Source organism: Phoenix dactylifera, chromosome 4 (genome assembly GCF_009389715.1).
Source record: "Phoenix dactylifera cultivar Barhee BC4 chromosome 4, palm_55x_up_171113_PBpolish2nd_filt_p, whole genome shotgun sequence".
In the NCBI taxonomy this organism is placed as follows: domain Eukaryota; kingdom Viridiplantae; phylum Streptophyta; class Magnoliopsida; order Arecales; family Arecaceae; genus Phoenix; species Phoenix dactylifera.
This window is the reverse complement of record NC_052395.1, coordinates 18435882-18456173: the sequence shown is the minus strand read 5'-3', so window position 1 is coordinate 18456173 and position 20292 is coordinate 18435882. Positions and strand designations below refer to the sequence as shown.

The 20292-nt window shown below is 49.7% G+C and overlaps 1 long non-coding RNA gene across 4 annotated transcripts; it reads right to left on the bottom strand.

The window, feature by feature from the left end:
- Positions 1–252: 252 nt before the first annotated feature.
- Positions 253–4946, bottom strand: LOC103719347. Of its 4 annotated transcripts, XR_005511616.1 has the most exons (7): positions 4907–4945; positions 4726–4764; positions 4400–4436; positions 1152–1800; positions 954–1042; positions 700–804; positions 253–542 (listed from the first exon to the last, which is right to left on the bottom strand). It is a non-coding gene; the product is annotated as an uncharacterized LOC103719347 (long non-coding RNA). The 4 variants fall into 4 exon arrangements; XR_005511615.1 differs by lacking the exon at positions 4726–4764 and having other exon boundaries at positions 4907–4946; XR_005511614.1 differs by lacking the exons at positions 4400–4436; positions 4726–4764; positions 4907–4945 and adding exons at positions 1877–2189; positions 2286–2989.
- Positions 4947–20292: the final 15346 nt, after the last annotated feature.

Here is a 20292-nt window from a genome sequence, read left to right as displayed (position 1 = left end):
TCTCAATATCAGCATGATCAGGATCCATTTTTTCATTAATATTTCCTTATGTTTTCCAGCTCTAGACAAAGCACAAATACACAAATCTGCTTACATGATAATATTTTTCCCGATTCATACCTCTTGAAAATTCTATAGGCAATTGTTGCAGACAATCTAAGACGCGGAGGCTTAAAGAATCAATCGGAAGACCACATAACTTAGATTTTTCAAAATTTTCATATACGGATCCTACACATACAAGCAAATCAATTGAAATACGAAATCCTTAGCTGCTGGTATGCATTACTTATAAGTTCACAACAAAAAGCTTTCCACCTAATGATGGTTCATGTGATAAAATATTATAGAAAGAGAACAGAAACAAAGTCATGTAGTTGGCCACTGTCTGAAGAATGAATGGTTTGCATCAAACACTCCAGATGCAGGAAGATGGTCATACTAGCTTTTGTTGTATCAATATGCTTGGCTGCTTGCTGATTTTAGTTTTTAGCTGTATGAGGCTTCCACAATGCAAAGATAGCGGCAACAGATGTCCTAATCTGAAAAATAAGGTGGAAAAAAACACCCACATCAGCACAAATTAGACAATCGCTTTCACTGATCAAAAACTCAAGCCTGTCAATCATCTAAAGAACTAAGCTGCATCAACTCTATTGAAAAGCTTCTAGATTCGTAGTATGAATGCCAATGTTTTACTTGATGGTGCTTCCGGTGACTTGTTAAACCCAAATCAGATGGAGTTAATAATTTTTTCCTCTGCTGTCCTGAGCTTCTTGAGATTGATCCTAATTCCAAGTATTCCTGTCATTAACAAAACAGATAACAAGTAACTAATTGCTGCAAAATTTTAGGAAAAATAACTCAGAAATAAAACATGTAAAAAAAAGAGTTGGGCATGATTATGAGAAAAGGCGTATTAATATGAATTTAACAAATGAAAGAAATTTTACTCGGAGCGTGCTAATATCAAAGTATTTGTTCATTTGCATTCATGAAGTTGATCTTCGCTTCACCACAAGATCATCAGCAGAGTAATAATCTGCAATGAGCCGATACACATAAGATAGATAAAAGTAAAACTAATAAACTATTATCAATAATTTACAATGAAAAATACAAAAAAAAAAAAAAAAAAACTGAAAACGAACCAGAATTGGAGTTAACTGACCCTCCAAATCAAGAAGCCCTTTGGCAAATGCTGCTGCAGACATCTAACAGAAAATTGGTTTTGATAAGTACTATATATTTCTGAAACTTATGCATACAAGCATCAACATTTTTTACCTCCACAACATGCTGAGCATACAAGCATACAAGAAAGGTACTAACTCACCACACTGCAATGTCTGAAAAACTTACAATCTCTTCACTTTTGGTTTGGTACAGGTCAGATCTTCCACTTTCAAGAAATTCAGAAAACTTACCCCAAGAAGAGTTAGACTATTATTGAATAAAAATAAAAACAGCATTGCATAGAATCTAGCAAAAGAAACTACCAAATAGCTATAAATATCAAAGGAAACCACATTGGCCATAAGGTCCATAACTGCATAAGTCCAATGACAACAAAAAAATCAAAAAAGGAGTATCCATAGTCAAAGCAAAACTAAAAAAAGTCCCAAACTATAACAACATCCATATTTAAACCAAAACCAAAAAGTAGTATCCATGATCATGATTCATCTCACTACGAATTGGATTCAACATTGGCCGAGCATTGAGTTGATTGAGTTTCATTGTAGGAACTTGAGTTTATGACATCTTCTACAATCTCATCTAACTCGGCCTCCTCAACATCTACATTGAAATATTGCAATAATTAATAATAAATTCATTCAAAAAATAATAGAAATATAATTGAGAAATCATATACCTTTCTTTTCAAACACCCAATCTCGAGTACAAATCAAGGCCTCAGCAATATCCAGTTTAAGAGCACTACGATACTTATCAAGTACTCGCCCACCGATACTAAAAGCAGATTCAGAGGCGACCGTAGATATTGGAATAGTTAAAATATCACGTGCCATAAGAGAAAGTTGAGGATAATAAGACTGTTTGGTTTTCTAAAAATCAAGGATATCCAAATTGGACATCCTATCAACTCTAGGCTCATCCAAATATAATTCCAATTGAGACTTCTGGGCAGTAGTCACAAAATCAAATCTTTCAAATGTATCAAAATCCTACATTATTGAAAAAATGGAATGAGTTATTTATAAGAAACAATACCATATACAAGTACAATACATTTATTTTAGATTAAAAAAAAATTATATTACCTTAAAAGCATCTGCTTTTCTAAATGCTTCGGAAGTTTCAGAAGAAGTACCGGTCTCTACATATCCATGAGTTGATGTGCTAGCAATTGGAGTTTTAGAAGAACCAAGCATATACTGATTAAAGAGAGAAAACATACAATCACGGATGTGCATGCTCTCAGTAGAACCATACCCATTCAACTTCTTATAACAGTAATCCACAAACTGAAATTTGTACCGAGGATCCAAAATAACTGCCATGGCCAAGATTAAGCTATGATTCGACCAATACTTTTCAAATTTTTGATACATCTGCCGTGTCATTCTTTGTATGAAAGCATCTGCACTCTGAATCTCTTGCCTTAAAGTAAGCTCAATCAAGAAAACTTAAGGAAAATATAAGTTTGATGTAGGATATTTAGCTCCGGAGAATACTAAAGTAGCATCATAGAATACACTCAACAACTTGCTAATCTTCTTAACTTTACCCCACTCCTCTTCAGATGGACAATGCTTGTAATTAGAGTCACTTAATTTCAAATGAAGAAAAGCACGACGGTAAAAGAGAGCACTATCCAGCATCAAAAAAGTTGAATTCCATCTTGTAGGAACATCTTGCCTTAAGCCTTTTTTACTGTCCAAAGAAACTTGTCTAACACATTCCAAAAATTTTTGTTTCCGAACTTGTGAACCTCTCACATATTTAATACTTTCACAAACTTTAGAGATGGGTTCATCTATCTCCTTTATCAATTAAGTTAAGAATATGAGCACAACATCGGACATGAAAGAACTCACCATCTGAGTAAAGTGCATTATTCAAATTAAGTTGGATCTTTAGCATGTTAACAAAAACATCATTTACCGATGCATTATCTAAAGTCATGCAATACAATTTCTTTTCAATCCCCCAATCAATCAACAAACTGTAAATTATTTCACATAAAGATATGCCATTATGTGGAGGAGGCATGAAGCGAAAGTTAAGAACTTTCTTTTGTAACACCCATTCATCATCAATAAAATGGGCAGTTAAACATAAATATCCATCGGTAGTAATGGAGGTCCACAAATTCGAAGTTAAACTTATTCTAGATGGAATTGAATGAAGCCACAATACTAATTTTTTCTTCTCCTTTTTATATAATTTCAACAAATCAGCCTTTACGGTATTCCTTGATACTAACTTGGCCTCCTCAGAAACATAAGCAAATAAAGATCTAATGCCTTCATACTCAACAAACTGGAATGGTAGATCATGCTTAATAATTGCAAGTGTTAGCAATTCACGAAATTTGTCAGGATTAAACTTAGTAGAATACATTGATATGGACCCTTGAGCTTGTGATAAGATCATTTGTCCTATGTCACGGTTCTTTCTGCAATTCTCTATATGACGTTTCAGATTTCCGGTCCCAGCCTTACCACCAAATGAATATTCTGTACCACACTTTATACACCTGCATTTTTCAGTTGCTTCATTTATATGAAAATATTGATAAACAGGAGAAGTCAACTTTCTTTTACGTTTTCCATGTGTGGAGTCGCATACAACTGTATTAGAACCTAAGGGCGTCGATTCATTTGCCCTATCACCATCACTCTCTAACTCTATATTCACGAACTGATTATCCATCTATATCATATAATTTAAAATTATATCAGAATACCAATTTAGAAAGAAAATAATTTGAAAAGAGAACGGAAACATAATTTGGAAAGCAGCCGATTCAAATGACACAACAGTTCTCAGATAATTGTCAAAGAAAATTGAATGAGATAGTGGGTCAGGAGGAATAATGATTGGTGTGTTATGCAAAGAACTATTGGTACATTATGATTAAACTGAACTTGTTATGTTTCAGGTGTTTGGTGCAGATAAGAAGGAGGTGAAAGCTGTTCTTCCATGAAGCACTGCAAGAACATTTTCATGGCATGCCTGGAAGGACACATAAAGATCAACAGCAGCATAGTTCACAATGTTTGTGAACTGACCAATATAAGTATATTAAGGAGGATATGTGCAATAAACATGACTGTAGATATGCAATAAAAAAAAACCCTCATAAAGATTCATCAATACACTGCTGCTTAATCCAGATGACAGAAAAACAAAAGGCTTTCTCATCTGTTACCTTCTTTGGATGTGCCCTGAAACTCGGTCACAAGCTCCTGTAACAAAACAGGAATGCATTGCTAACTGCTAAGCAACAAATTCCAATTAACTAAAATGACTGAAAATCACAACCACGCAATCACGCATACAACATAAATATTCTGCCACATGAAGTAAACCCCAAAGGGCCCAAACCCTAACATCATATTATAGTCGAAAGCCCACAAAAAAGGGAAAAAAAAATAGATATCAGCATCTAGGTTCTAGGAGAGACAATGTCGGAAGAACAAAAAATAAATACTGAAATCATCAACTTCACCCAGAAAATAAAACCAGAAATTATACCGAAATGAATCGCTTATAAAGCCTGCATCGACCGATGACCTAGAACACAATAGAAAAGAGAACAACAAAAAAAACTTAGAAATCGAAGAAATAAACGAAGGAAGGGATGAATCCGTATCAGATTTGAGAAGAAAAGAGGAAAGATCAAGGGAAGAAAGAAGAAAAGATGGATCTTTCTTACCTCGGTGGAGCAGAGGATCCGACCTCGCACGCACGGAAGAGGGAGAGGGAAGGCGACGGGAGCCAAAAAAATCCCAAGACCCGTCGAGCCGCCGCGGTCGCCGTCGACGGGGAGGCCAAAGTTGTTGGCACGGGGGAGGAGAGGGCGAAGGTCCGGAGGAGAGGGCTTGGGAGGCGAAGAGTCCGGACTCCGGAGGAAAGCTGGAGAGGAGACTAGAGGGGAGACACTCGAGAGGGACGCTGAGGGAGGGAATAGAGCTCGGGCGGGCGCCGGTGCACAAACCCTAAGTCCTCACTCCTCAGTCCTCACCCTAACAACGGAGAACGGGAGAAGTCTCAATTAAAAGATCCATCTAAAGTCGTGTATGGTGGATGCGTGGAGCAGTGAAGCCAGTGGACGGCTGGTGGCCCTCGCGTTGAGATTGGGCCGAGCGGGGAGTTGGGCCGAGGCAAAGAAAATGGGCTGAGGCGGGGAGTTGGGTCGGCCCTGGGCTTTGTGGATTGTGGCCCTTATCTATCAGCCCAACAGTTAAATAGGTTACACGGGTTAAACGGGTCAGACATCTAAAATCCGTATCCGACTCAATTAATAAACAGGTTAAACGGGTCGACCTGTTTATGACCCGAACCCGTTTAGGTCAAACCCAAACCTGTTTATGGCGGGTCGAACACGGGTCGGGTTGGCGGGTCGGGTCATATTTTGCCACCCCTAGACTTGACCACTACCCAGTAAATCTTGAATGCATGTATATTGTACGCAAGCATGCATATGATAAATAGATGTCCACTCAGACCCGATCAACTTTAGATTTGAATTGGATGATGCAGACCTAACATTAATGATCTAAGTTGTTAGGTATGGTCTATTATCTTTAAAATGTTTGCACTACAAAAATTATATGATTTTGAGATTTCTAAACTATGCATCAAATGGTCAAAAAATTGGATAGGTCTATTTTGACATCCATTTGATTTAATATTTGTAAAGTGCTTATGTACCAAAAATCATGTAGTTTGGATATCTCTAGCTTGCAACCACTGGTCAAAAATTGAACAGTTATAACATGAAATAATATAATTTTCTGAACCAGTTTATACATAGGTTTGGAGTTTTCAAAGCATATGATTTTTTATTTGAAAATAATTTAGAGTATATCATATCCAACAACTTACATCATGATTTAAAACCTCAATCATCCAATCTAAACATGATATATATCTCTCTATATATTTTGTTATAGTAATTTTTAAGAACACAAATATACATGGACACAATTGGAGTCCTAAATCTATGATTTATTACTATCATATACAATTAGATTGAATTAATAATAATAATAAATCAATGGTTATTTGACTTATGATCATCTATTATTTGCATGTTGGTATTGGGTACTAGGAGGGGCAGTCAACAAAACCTCCTTAATACATGAGGCATGATGGGAATTGGAAATGTTGGGGATGTGGAGATGTGTGGGAATGCTAGAAATAGGAGGATTTTGGATGGGTAACGAATAAAAACTCCAGTGTTTCATATTCTATTTGTATTTTCATATTTTGATATAAAATATACTAAAACAAATCCAGTAACTTGCTTGGGCTGAAAATTTGGAAAATTTAACTTGCGTTTCATATAAAAAATGGCACTGAAATGGATTCACTACAATAAAAAAGATTTTTGCCGATTCTATATTGCCGGCACTAGATAAAAACGTTGGCAATTATTATATTGATGGGGCGTATTGCATGTCCTTCTTGTGGAGATTCAACCCATTTGTATTAGTTAAAATATGGAGGAAAGTTCTATTATATGGGCTATTATCGATGGTTAGAACCAAACCATCTATTTCGATTTCAACATGATCTATTTGATGGTACCACAAAGTTGCATTCTGTCCCTATTTCACCAACTGGTATCAAAGTTCTTAGACAAATGCATGGCACCAATTATATACCCGGTAAGGTCTCCAAATGTTCAAAGAAGAGAGGAAGGGAGGATGTTGGCAGCTCATTAAATGAAGGGTTAATATTAGAGTTTTTAGAGGATGCTAACTTTTTTGAGAATGATGACAACGTATATGGACAGAAAAATGGCGATGACACAATGGTAGCTTCTACACAGGAACAATTATGAAAAAAAGGAGTATTTTTTTCGATTTACGTTATTGGAAGCATAATCTTATTCGACATAATCTTGATGTCATACACATAGAGAAGAATATTTGTGATAACTTGATGGGAACATTGTTAAATCTTGATGGAAAGACCAAAGACAACTTGAAAGCGCATCTTGATTTGAAAGACATGGGTATACGATAAGAGCTTTATTCGAAAGAGCTTACCAATAATAAATTTTTATACCTCCTGCATGTTACACAATGTCTACTCAAGAGAAGGATCTTTTTCTAATGGTTCTGAAAAATTTGAAGGTTCTTGATGGGTATACATCAAATATTTCACGATGCGTAAATCTTAAAAAGCAAAAACTTTCAAATCTTAAAAGTCACGATGGTTATATTTTGATGCAAGATACATTTCCATTGACTTTAAGATCATCAACGCTGAAACAAGTTCTTGTAATTGTTTTTTAGTTGTCATCATTTTTTAAGGCATTATGTTCAAAAGTTCTTGAATCAATTGGAGTCTAATGTTGCCCTTACATTATGCCATATGAAAAAGATCTTCCCTCCTAGATTTTTTACTATTATGGTTCATTTACTCATTCACTTAGCAGCGGAAGCTAAACTTAGTGGACCAGTTTACTACCGATGGATGTATCCTATTGAGAGGTGATTTTGCTAAACTCTAATGTCCATATTTATAAATCAAATCGGTGTTGATATTGATCTTAAAAATTTCTTGTTGAAGGTTTCTTGTGTGCTTAAAGGATTATATACACAATCAAGCCTATCCCGAGGGCTCGATTGCTAAAGGATATATCGTTGAGGATACCCAACTTGGTTTTCCCTCGTTGATACCCATACATTAGGCAGCCATTAGTCTCTCTTGCTTTATTTAAATAGATAGAGTTCATATCCTAAGAGTTGTCTTTCACATAACTTCACCCATAGGATGACGGAAACAAGCTGCGCCATGTCTCGTCCAAAAATATTTTTTGGACTTTGGACTGGGCCAAAATCCAAAAATATTTATAAAGCTCAAACTCGAGTCCAGCTCGAAGCCCAAATGAGCCAGACCCAACCTAAACTTGATGCAAGAGACACATCAAGAGAGACAGGGAGAGATAGGGAGATTGATGGAGAGTAAAGAGTGATGGGAAGATAAGAAAGGGTAGAGATGAGATTGTAGAGAGAGATGAGAGCGGCAAGCATTGACCTGAACGTGAAAACTCTATTGATGTTCGATTTCCAAGCCCAAGATTGGCCTTAACATTCTTGGGCTGGGCTTAAAAGCCAACACGAAATTGGTAGGTCCAACAGGCCTCGAGCAGGCCCTGGCCCATTTCCATCTTTATGTAAGGTTCGCCTTCAACAAGTCATACTAGAGGATCCATCAAATGGACTAGAAGTTGTCTGTTAAGACTATGCTCTCATACTTGGAAATGTTAAGTTTGTCGAGATCGATTTAAGTAGAGAGGCAAAATGGGTTAGTCCATAGGTCAAACTTTGGATTGCTTAGATTACTACATGAAGCTGGCCTCTGCTGAAATTCTTTGAACTCCTCAAATTGCTAAGCCATGCATCATACAAGAGAAAATACAAAATACACTTGCATGAGTTAGTAATAACTTATTGTTGCTGGTGGTCCAAACCGTGAACGATTGGCACTGCGGTGTGAACGGGGTTCCGTCTGAGTTGTCTTGGTTGGTGTTGGTTGCGCTCCACCTTCCGCCAAGAAACCTGCAAACAAGCCTTGCACCACCACCAGGGTGGTGATGGCCCTCCGACGGTCAAGTCAGAGGAGATTGGAGGAGGAGGAGTGGTGATAATCGTAAGTAAGAGAGTGCTCTGGGAGATATTGCTCACCTCCCCCCTTTCTCCCCCCAGCCGCATATATACCTGGCTGGGGGGTCTCTCAGGGGGGTTCGTTATCGTGGGGCACGATGGTGTGGCCACTGACATGGCCGTTACAGGGCGTCGTGGAGCAGCACCGGGTACGGCCACGTCAGGGCATAGTGGGGCTCCGCTTTGTACGGCTGATGCAGGAGATCGTGGAGCAGCATCGGATACAGCCGTTGCAGGGAGTAGTGGAGCAGGAGGCCGCGGCGTACCTCTGGGGAATAGCCTGTCGTTATCAAGAGATCTCCGACTCGGGGTCGGAGCGCTGGATCAAGGGGCAGCTGACTCGGGGTCGGGCTGCGGAGCCGAGGATATCCGACTCGGAGTCGGATTGCTGGATCAAAGGGCAGCCGACTCGGGGTCGGGCTGCGGAGCCGAGGATATCCGCCTCGGGGTCGGATTGCTGGATCAAAGGGCAGCCGTAGTCTTCCTGGGCGCGCGTGCCGGTCACGTGGGGCATGGCGGCTTATTTCCCCCGTAACAGTAGCCCCCCACTTCCGAGCCTGGAACCAGAAGGGGAACAGGTGAAGGGAGTGATGTTTCGGGATTGCCGCCGTTCCTCGGAGAGGCGCGCGCGCTTCGAGCTCCCCGCCCTTTTTATGGCGTATGGCGGTTATTGCTGACCTGGCAGTCTGAGGATTTCGGCGGACATCCTTCCTTAATGGTGTCGATTCGCCTTTGGGGCGCGAGCGACCCTTCGGCAGCCAGGCGTCCTCTGGCGTCATTGAGGCGTCACTTGCCTTTCCGCCTATTTAATCGGGGGCCTTTCCCCGTCCGTCTTCTTCTTTACAGATATTTTCAAGTTTCCCCTTTGCGCTGCTGTTGCTGCCGTCGGACTGTTCGCTCGTTTCTCCTTTGGCGCTCTCGGAGCCGTTCTTACCTCTTTTCCGGTGAGTTTTCCCCATTCTTCTGCTTAGGGCTCTCCATACTTTCCCCTCTTATACTAGTGTACTCCAGTCGCTCCGGTCTTTCCCCCCTTCCTGTCCCCGTCCTGACCGTAGGTTTATTGGCCATTAGGAATGGGCGAAGTGAGAGCAGACCAAATTAAGTCGGAGCTGGTCGCCACAGACTTAGACAGACTTGTGGCTCGGTACCACCTTCCCGAGGCCTGCAACGCCACGCTCCTGGGGCCTGAGGAGAGGATGTCCCATCCTCCTCCAGGGAAGATCGCCATCAATGAGGGCATTCTCCAGGCCGGGTTCCGCTTCCCCCCTTCGGATTTGGTCATGCAGGTGCTACGGGGTTTAAGAGTGGCACCGACGCAACTGGTGCCGAACTCGTGGCGGGCCCTGACGGTCTTCCAGGTTCTCTGCCGTATGCACGAGATCCCCGCCACCCTGAATGTTTTTTGGGAGTTCTACAGCCTGAGCGGCCACCCCCAGGACAAAGGGTGGTGGTGCTTCGCAGCGCGGCGAGGATGCGGCCTTGTCAAGGAGGCTCCTACCTCCATTCACAAATGGAAGGAGCGCTTCTTTTTTGTTGATGCAGATCCCTCTTGGGAAATCAGGGCGACCTGGGAGACCCCGATGAAGTCTCCGATCGGCCTATCGAGACTGTCAAGGGAGGAGTCCGATGGCTTGGCCGCCTTGAAGGGGTTGGTTGCCGAGGGCCAGCTCCCCCCGGTGGCCCGCCTTATTTCCGAGGATACTTTGGTGAATGTCGGTCTGAGCTCGGTCCCCACCGACCGTGAGTCCGCCACCGATTCTTTCTTGACTTTTTCCCTTCTTTCGTCCCGTTCTTTCCTTTGGTTTCTCCGTCTCCGACTATCCCGTCCTTTTTGCAGAGATCGACGACGTCATGCGGTCGGTGAAGACAAAGGCTGTTGGTAGGGCGTCCCTGCTGGAAGCAGCCCAGAGGAGGAAACGAGCTCTTCCGAGCGGGGCCCCACCGGCGAAGAGGTCCCGTAAGGAGGTGCCTCCGACGCCGACCGACGAGTCCGGGCCCACCGATCAGGGAGATGTCGTGGGCACAGACCGGCAGCTGACGCTGTATCAGCCCTCCGGTGGTAAGATTGCCGCTACTCCGGAGGTATCATCCGAGCCTGCCCGAGACGGACGGGTCGGACGTGATCGGTCCCCGACCCGGCCTCCGACTCGGTCGGCTCCTGATGACTCGAGGAGGGACGCGCCGAGGCCCCGACCGAGCGAGACCCTATCAATTCCTGGGGTGACCCCCGCCCCGAGCGCGATCGGCCGGACTCTTCCCCAGGCGATGGATAGGGGTAAGGCTGCAGAACCACCGTCCAGCTCTGGGGAGAAATCGGGGTCTGCCTTCACTACCGATGGCGCCCGAAATCTCATCGAAACAGTGCTGCTGGAGAAGGACCGTCGGCGGGTCCGGGAGTTGGAGGTCTCTGACGTTGGGGCTGCCAGCTGTGTCTGTCTCATGTCGGTGAGTGTTCTTCTGGCCGCTTTTCACCATTTATTGGCTCTGTTGTTCTCCGCCTGACTCCCTTATTTTTCCTATTTCTTAGCTCGCCCAGTACATGATCCGTCTGGAGGAGTGCTACAAGGAACAGGCGGGGCTTCTGGCGAAGGCCGAGGACCGGCTGAAAGCAGTGGAAAAGGAAGGCCAGGCTGTGGCAGGCAGGACGACCGGGGACTTCGAGGCGAGGCTCCGGGAGGCCGAAGAGCGGGCACTCGGCTTTGCTGCCCTCGAGAAGCAACTGTTGGAGGCTCAGGAGCAGCTCAAGGTTGCCTCGGGTCTCGAGGGCGAGGTCAAGAAGGCGGATGAGCGGGCCGAGAAGCAGTCCCGGAAGGCTGCCGACTACCGGGAGAGGTGGGAGAAGGCCCAGCGGTCAGCCGACGACGCCCGCAACCGAATCCGGTCTCTTGAAGCTAAGCTGGGCGAATTGGAGCCGGCCTTGGAGAAGTTCCGTGCGAGCGATCAGGAGCTTCATTCGCGCCTGACGGAGGCTGAGGCTGCTCGCATTGCTGCCGAAGCGAAGCACAAGGAGGCTCGGGTTGAGCTGCTGAGGGTCTCCACCGAGGCGGAAAGCCGGATTGTGGCGAAGGTCTTGGAGGCGAAAGCCCAGATTATGGAGCGGGCAGAGGCGGCGCTGGCCGAGAGGAGTGCGGAAATCGGGCGTCAGGCGGTAGAGGCTTATCGCCAGTCCGCCGAGTTCGCTCATGATATGTCGGAGGCAGTACAGACCTATCGTCAGTCCGACGAGTTTGTCCGTGACGCGTCGGACGCGGGGGCCGAAGCCTTTATCTTAGGCTTCGAGGAGGGCCTGGCAAGGGTGTCGGCTAAGTACCCCGAAGTTGACCTGAGCGAGATTTTCCTTCTCGACTCCTCTCCGGCGCCATTGCCTGCTGGTTCTCCTGCTGCTTCCCTACCTCCTGCGGACGAGCCCGACGTTCCCGACCCGGGAGTTCCTCCAAGCTGACCTCTTGTACCTTTCGTTGTCTTCTCTTTTTTTTTTTGTATACCGGGGTTTTGCCAAATTGTATGGGCCTCGGCCTTGAAACAATGAAAATTAATGCTAGTTGAATGTTTCTTCATCTCGCCTTCGTCCTTCTTTTTCTTTTAACTCTCGGTAGCGTCTTGCTGACTCCTGGCTCCCGAAATTCTTCCGGCGCTAGGCCAGGCATCCGAGGGTTAGGCCTCAGGAAACTCTTCCGGCGCTAAGCCAGGCATCCGAGGGTTGGGCCTCGGGAAATTCTTCCGGCGCTAAGCCAGGCATCCGAGGGTTAGGCCTCAGGAAACTCTTCCGGCGCTAAGCCAGGCATCCGAGGGTTAGGCCTCAGGAAATTCTTCCGGCGCTAAGCCAGGCATCCGAGGGTTAGGCCTCAGAAAATTCTTCCGGCGCCAAGCCAGGCATCCGAGGGTTAGGCCTCAGGAAATTCTTCCGGCGCTAAGCCAGGCATCCGAGGGTTAGGCCTCAGGAAACTCTTCCGGCGCTAAGCCAGGCATCCGAGGGTTAGGCCTCAGGAAATTCTTCCGGCGCTAAGCCAGGCATCCGAGGGTTAGGCCTCAGGAAATTCTTCCGGCGCCAAGCCAGGCATCCGAGGGTTAGGCCTCAGGAAATTCTTCCGGCGCTAAGCCAGGCATCCGAGGGTTAGGCCTCAGGAAATTCTTCCGGCGCCAAGCCAGGCATCCGAGGGTTAGGCCTCAGGAAATTCTTCCGGCGCTAAGCCAGGCATCCGAGGGTTAGGCCTCAGGAAACTCTTCCGGCGCTAAGCCAGGCATCCGAGGGTTAGGCCTCAGGAAATTCTTCCGGCGCTAAGCCAGGCATCCGAGGGTTAGGCCTCAGGAAATTCTTCCGGCGCCAAGCCAGGCATCCGAGGGTTAGGCCTCAGGAAATTCTTCCGGCGCTAAGCCAGGCATCCGAGGGTTAGGCCTCAGAAAATTTCACTCGTTGGTCGACCAAGGCTGGCGCATGCCGAGGCAACTGGTCGGGGCTTCAGGCTAGTCTGCTCCCGGGATGGTCATCGGGTTAGCCTGGCATCCGAGGGCCGAGCCTCGGGACCTTCCACTCGTTGGTCGGCCAAGGCTGGCGCAAGCCGAGGCGACCGGTCGGGGCTTCCGGCTAGTCTGCTCCCGGGATGATCATCGGGCTAGCCAGGCATCCGAGGGCCGTCAAGCCTCAGGAAATTCCGCTCGTTGGTCGGCCAAGGCTGGCGCAAGCCGAGGCGACCGGTCGGGGCTTCAGGCTAGTCTGCTCCCGGGATGATCGTCGGGTTAGCCTGGCATCCGAGGGTTGTCAAGCCTCAGGAAATTCCGCTCGTTGGTCGGCCAAGGCTGGCGCAAGCCGAGGCGACCGGTCGGGGCTTCAGGCTAGTCTGCTCCCGGGATGATCGTCGGGTTAGCCTGGCATCCGAGGGTTGTCAAGCCTCAGGAAATTCCGCTCGTTGGTCGGCCAAGGCTGGCGCAAGCCGAGGCGACCGGTCGGGGCTTCAGGCTAGTCTGCTCCCGTGATGATCGTCGGGTTAGCCTGGCATCCGAGGGCCGAGCCTCGGGAAATTTCGCTCGTTGGTCGGCCAAGGCTGGCGCAAGCCGAGGCGACCGGTCGGGGCTTCAGGCTAGTCTGCTCCCGGGATGATCATCGGGTTAGCCCGGCATCCGAGGGCCGAGCCTCGGGAAATTCCACTCGTTGGTCGGCCAAGGCTGGCGCAAGCCGAGGCGACCGGTCGGGGCTTCCGGCTAGTCTGCTCCCGGGATGATCATCGGGCTAGCCAGGCATCCGAGGGCCGAGCCTCGGGAAATTCCACTCGTTGGTCGGCCAAGGCTGGCGCAAGCCGAGGCGACCGGTCGGGGCTTCCGGCTAGTCTGCTCCCGGGATGATCATCGGGCTAGCCAGGCATCCGAGGGCCGAGCCTCGGGAAATTCCGCTCGCTGGTCGTGCGCTTGTCGCTCGCTGCCCGACGGGGTTTCTCCGTGGCCAGCCGCGATCATGTTTCTCCTTTTCTCAAGCGTTGCCTGGGGGAACACGAGAAGGGCATTAAACGCTAATTAATGCGTTACCTGGGAAATCGGATCACCAGCTGCTGCTTGCGAGGAGTGTTAGTTGAGCGGCCGCGATACGCGGGTTCTTCGAGGAGGATACGGCCTGGGCGCGAGCGGAGATATGTGGACCTAGGGGTACATGACACCCGGATTGTCCTGCACAAAGAATGCGGTTTAAGGAGAATGACGCTTAGGAAATCGCGGGGAGATACGCCTCGGGAGCCGGAACGGCTCCGGTTTCAATGCGCCTGCATTTATTGGAGCCACCCGCATCGGAACGACCAGGGGGCCGCAGTTTGGCTATAAATACAGGTGCAGGTACGATGGAGTTTGCCAAGCCGGAGCTGTTCAGGTTGCCATGGATCGCGGACCTCCTCCTTGGCATATGACTGAGAGACTCCTGTTGAAGGAAAGGGGAGACGCTCCCCTTGCGACTTCAGCCAACTAGCCGTTTCATCTGGGATCAACAAGGAGGGTCTTCCCGGCGGAGCTCCGCTCTAGGCGTTTCATCCGGGATCACATCTCCCCTCCTTGAAGTTCAGCCTCCCGATCGAGCTCTGCACCAGACGCTCAGTCCGGGACCGCGCCTCCATATGCTCTTCCCCCTCGTATTCCTTCTCTTTCCTACCACTGGGGAGGATGGGAATATCCTTTGGAGGCGGCGTTCCCCTGGGGGCAGCGGGAGCTTCTTCTGCGGCGGCTCCTCGTCTTTTTGGTGAGGTGCTGGATGGCGCCTCCGGTTAGAAGCACCCACTTCCGGTGGGATTGCAGCTGCTTTGGATTGAGGGTTTGGGATCCTCGGTCCTCAGCTCCACAGATTCTCCACCTCTTCTTTGCTTTCTTTACTCCCTAATTCCCCTCTGGGAATTCCTTGTAATCACACGAGCACGCCATTGTAACCAGAAATTATTGAAATGAAAAGTGTTGCACCTTTTCAAATTGTCTTTCTGGCCTTGTTGTTCTACTGGTAATACATCCGCAGGTTAGCGGAATTCCAGCCCCTTGGAATTTCTCGACCATCTAGGGCTTCCAACTGGTAGGAGCCAGGTCGGTTTACCCAACGAACTTTATACGGGCCTTCCCAATTCGGCGCTAGCTTCCCACCTTCCGTAGGTTGAGATGCCTTAGCTCGCCTCAGCACCAGATCTCCAATTCTGAAAAGCTTCGGTCGGACTTTGGAGTTGTAATATCGGGCCACCCTCCGCTGATACATTGCCATCCGAACCTGCGCCATTTCCCTTGCTTCTTCCAAGAGATCCAGGTTCCCTCGGAGTTGCTCCGAGTTGGCCTCGGGTCGGTGTGCGGCTACCCGAGGTGAGGGAAGTCCGAGCTCTACGGGGACAACGGCTTCCGTGCCATAGGTTAGGCTGAAAGGCGTCTCCCCGGTAGGAGTCCGATGCGTGGTCCGATACGCCCAAAGGACATTCTCGAGTTCCTCGACCCAAGCTTGCCCCGTCCGTCCGATCCGCGCTTTGATACCTTGGAGGATTGTCCGATTTGTGACCTCGGCCTCGCCGTTGGTTTGTGGATGCGACACGGACGTGAACCGATGTTCGATCCCGAACTCCTCGCAGAAGTCTCGGAAATTCTTGTTATCAAACTGTCGACCGTTATCCGAGATGAGGACCCGAGGTACCCCAAATCGGACAATGATGTTCTTCTTTACGAACTTCCGGACTTGCGCCTCCGTGATGGTGGCCAGTGGCTCTGCCTCCACCCACTTGGTGAAGTAGTCGATGGCGACAATCAAAAATTTCCGCTGGGCCGAAGCGATGGGGAATGGTCCGAGGATATCCATTCCCCACTGTGCAAAGGGCCATGGGGCGGTGATTGGCGCCAAGGGAACAGAGGGGACTCTCTGGATGTTGGCGTGGCGCTGGCAGGCGTCGCATTTCCGTACGTGATCCTTTGAGTCTTCCAATAAGGTCGGCCAATAGTAGCCTTGCCTCATGATCTTATGTGCCAGGGACCTAGCCCCCAGGTGCGATCCGCAGATGCCTTCGTGGACTTCGCTGAGGGCGTAAGCCGCCTCCGAAGGGCGGAGGCACCTTAAGAGGGGGGCGGTGAACGAGGTCCGATACAGCCTTCCTTCGTAGAGTACGTAGTGGGTGGACTTCATAACAAGTCGCCGAGCTTGATCTTCATCTTCGGGGAGGATCCCTTCGGCGAGGTAAGCTACAAGCGGGTCCATCCAAGATGGTTCCGGATCAATTGCCATTACCGCTTCAGCCTCGCCGATGCTCGGGGCATATAGGGTCTCCAGGTATATCGCCCTTGACAAGTTGTGTGCCTCAGCGCCCACCAAGCGGGACAACCTGTCGGCCCTAGCATTTTCGCTCCTTGGGACCTGCTGAATGTCAATACTGCCGAGGTCGGGAATGAGTGCTTGCACCTTCCGGACGTAGCTCTGCATGGTCGGGCTCCGTGCCTCGAACTCCCCTCGAACCTGCCCGACCACCAGCTGGGAGTCGGTGAAGACCTTCAGACGCCGGATGCCGAGCTCCTTGGCGAGTTTGAGTCCCGTGACTAGGGCCTCGTACTCCGCCTCATTGTTGGTCACTGGAAATCCGAACCTCAAGGCATACTCGGCTATCACTCCATCGGGATTGGTAAGGACCAGCCCAGCCCCTCCACCTTCAGGGTTCGACGACCCGTCAATGTGGAGCGTCCAGATCGGGAGATCGAGGCTGGGTGTTTCCGGCGGCCTAGGTTCCGTCTCCTGCACAGTGCACTCAGCGAGAAAGTCCGCGAGCACCTGGGCCTTGATGGCGGGCCGGGGCTGGTAGCGGATGTCGAACTCACCAAGTTCTACTGCCCACTTCACCAGCCGTCCCGCATTCTCAGGATTGCTGAGGATCTGCCGCAGTGGTTGATCGGTCAAAAGGGTGACAGAATGAGCCTGGAAATAGGGGCGAAGCCTCCTGGTCGCAGTCAGCAGCGCGAAGGCGATCTTTTCAGCCTTCGTGTACCGCGTCTCGGCATCCCGGAGGACTCGGCTGGTGTAGTACACGGGCTTCTGAAGTTTTGCCTCTTCCCGAACCAGTACTGCGCTGACTGCGGTTGGGGAGACCGCCAGGTAAAGGTAGAGCATCTCCCCCTCTTGCGGCTTGGACAGCAGGGGAGGAGACGCCATGTACTCCTTGAGCTGGTCGAACGCCACTTGACATTCAGCCGTCCAGAGGAAGTCTTTCGGGCGCTTCAACACCTTGAAGAACGATTGGCAGCGTTCGGCCGATTTTGCCAAAAATCGTCCGAGCGCGGCGACCCTCCCAGCGAGCTCCTGAACCTTCTTCACTTTGGTCGGAGGGGACATATCTTGGATGGCCTTGATTTTGTCCGGGTTGGCCTCGATCCCCCGCTGGTTGACAATGAAGCCGAGGAACCTCCCGGCCGAAGCACCAAAGGCGCACTTCGCTGGGTTTAGCTTCATACGAAACTTCCGCAAGGTGGCGAAGGTCTCCTCCAGATCCGCAATGTGCTGATCCACATGGCGGCTCTTTACCAGCATATCGTCCACGTACACCTCCATGTTCCGGCCGATCTGCTCCTTGAAGATTTTATTGACGAGGCGCTGGTAAGTAGCGCCAGCGTTCTTCAGACCGAAAGGCATTACCTTGTAACAGTACAGCCCCCTGTCTGTTATGAAGGCCGTTTTCTCCTCGTCCTGTGGAGCCATCATTATTTGGTTGTAGCCGGAGAAGGCGTCCATGAAAGACAGCAGCTGATATTCGGAAGTCGCGTCGACCAGTTGGTCTATTCGCGGAAGCGGAAAGCTATCCTTGGGGCACGCCTTGTTCAGGTCGGTGTAGTCGACGCACATCCTCCACTTTCCGCTCGCCTTCCGGACAAGTACGACGTTTGCCAGCCACTCGGGGTAGCTCACTTCCCTTATGAAACCTGCCTCCAAGAGTTTGTCTACCTCCTGGTCGACCACCCGAATCCGATCCGGGGCACAGTGTCTCTTCTTTTGCTTTACTGGTCGGTGGGTCGGGTCGACGTTGAGGGCGTGAGAAATGACCTCCGGGTCGATCCCAGGTACATCGGCCGCCGACCAGGCAAACACATCAGCATTGGCTCGGAGGAATTCCACTAACCGGAGCCGAGCTTCCAAGTCGAGGTTGGCACCGACCCGGACCGTGCGGTCCGGGCGGCCTTCTTCGAGGGGAACTTCAATTACGCCCTCGGCCGGCTCCCCGTGCCGCAAGGCCACTTCGTCTCTGGCGTCAAGGGACTCGACGCTCAGGGCCTCCATGGGCTTCTTCCCTTTGAGAGTTGCTAGGAAACACTGCCGTGCGGTTGGTTGGTCACCTCGGACCTCTCCAATCCCGGCCGCCGTGGGGAACCGCATGAGCAAATGGTAGGTAGAAACCACCGCGCGAAGGGCGTTCAGTCCGGGTCGTCCGAGGATAGCGTTGTAGGCCGAGGGGACAAGGACGACCAAGAACCCGAGTCGCACCGTGGCTTCTGCGGGTGCAACGCCCGCAGTCACAGGCAGCTCAATGACACCTTCGGCCGAGATAGCGTCTCCAGTGAATCCTATGAGGGGGGTGGATGTTTTGTGCAACAATTGTCGGGACAAGCTCATCTTTTGGAAGGCCTCGTAATACAAAATATCAGCTGAGCTTCCACTATCCACAAGAACACGCCTTACATCATAGTTCGCCATAGTGAGAGAGATCACCATGGCGTCATCGTGGGGAGTCTGAACCCCCTTTACATCTTCATCACAAAAAGTGATTACATTTCCGACCCGCTGCCTCTTCGCGACGGCCACTCCTGATGCTTCCGCCGAGCCCCCTGCGTTCCTCACGGGCCGAGAGCAGCCCCCAGTGATGGTGTGGATCACTCCCGCAACGGGTCGATTCTGCTCCCGAGGCTCCTGAGGGGCCGGGTCGGCCGGACGCGGGTCTGCCGGGGGACGTCGGTCGTTTACATATCGACCGAGACGCCCTCGGCGAATGAGAGCCTCGATCTCGTCCCGAAGCTGGAAGCAGTCTTCGGTATCGTGGCCATGGTCTCGGTGGTACTCACAGTACGCCCGAGAAGGCCTCCTCCCAGGGATCTTCTTCATCTGCCTCGGGACCGGGAGGTCCTCCCGCCCCTTGACCTCCATGAGGATCTGGGCCCGGGGGGCCAGGAGTGGGGTGTACCGGTTGAAGCGTCGGTGCGGAGAACGAGGGCGTGTGGCGCCGTGGTTCCTTGCTGGTGACGGGCTTCTGCGCCGGCGTTGAGGCGTCGGGCTCCTCCTCTGGGGTGCCTCTTTTCGCCTTTTCTTCCCGGGCTTTAGAGGGGCCTCGGCGGCCTCCTTGTTCCGGTGGGATGCTGCCTCCTCGGCGTCTGCATACTGGTTTGCCCGAGATAACAGCTCCGGGAAGCTCCGCGGCAAGCGTTTGTCCAGGGAGAAGGTGAGTCTGCCCTTCCGGAAGCCACGCTTCAGGGCTGAGAGAGCCACTTCCTGGCTCAGGTTCCGGACCTCCAGTGTAGCCTTGTTGAAGCGGGTGAGATAATCCCGCAGGCTTTCTCCCTCGTTTTGCCGGACATCAAAGAGGGAGTCGGAGACCAGTCGCCGCCTGCTACTGACGGCGAAATGGCTGATGAAGAAGCGGGTGAACTGGTCGAAGGACTGGATGGAGTTAGCCTCCAGGCCGGCGAACCATGCCCTTGCCGGGCCACGGAGGGTCGCCGGGAAGGCCTTGCAGAGGAGCGGATCCGATGCTCCATGGAGGAGCATAAGAGTCCTGAAACTCTCCACGTGGTCCCGCGGGTCCGCCGCCCCGTCGTAGGGTTCGATCGCCGGCATTTTGAACCCCGGCGGGTTCGGGGTCCGCAGGATCCTCGAGGCAAGCGCCGGCTGGGAGGAGATCTCCAAGTCAGCGAAGGGATCTTTGGAGTGGCCCTTCAGGACCTGGAGTTGTCTGTG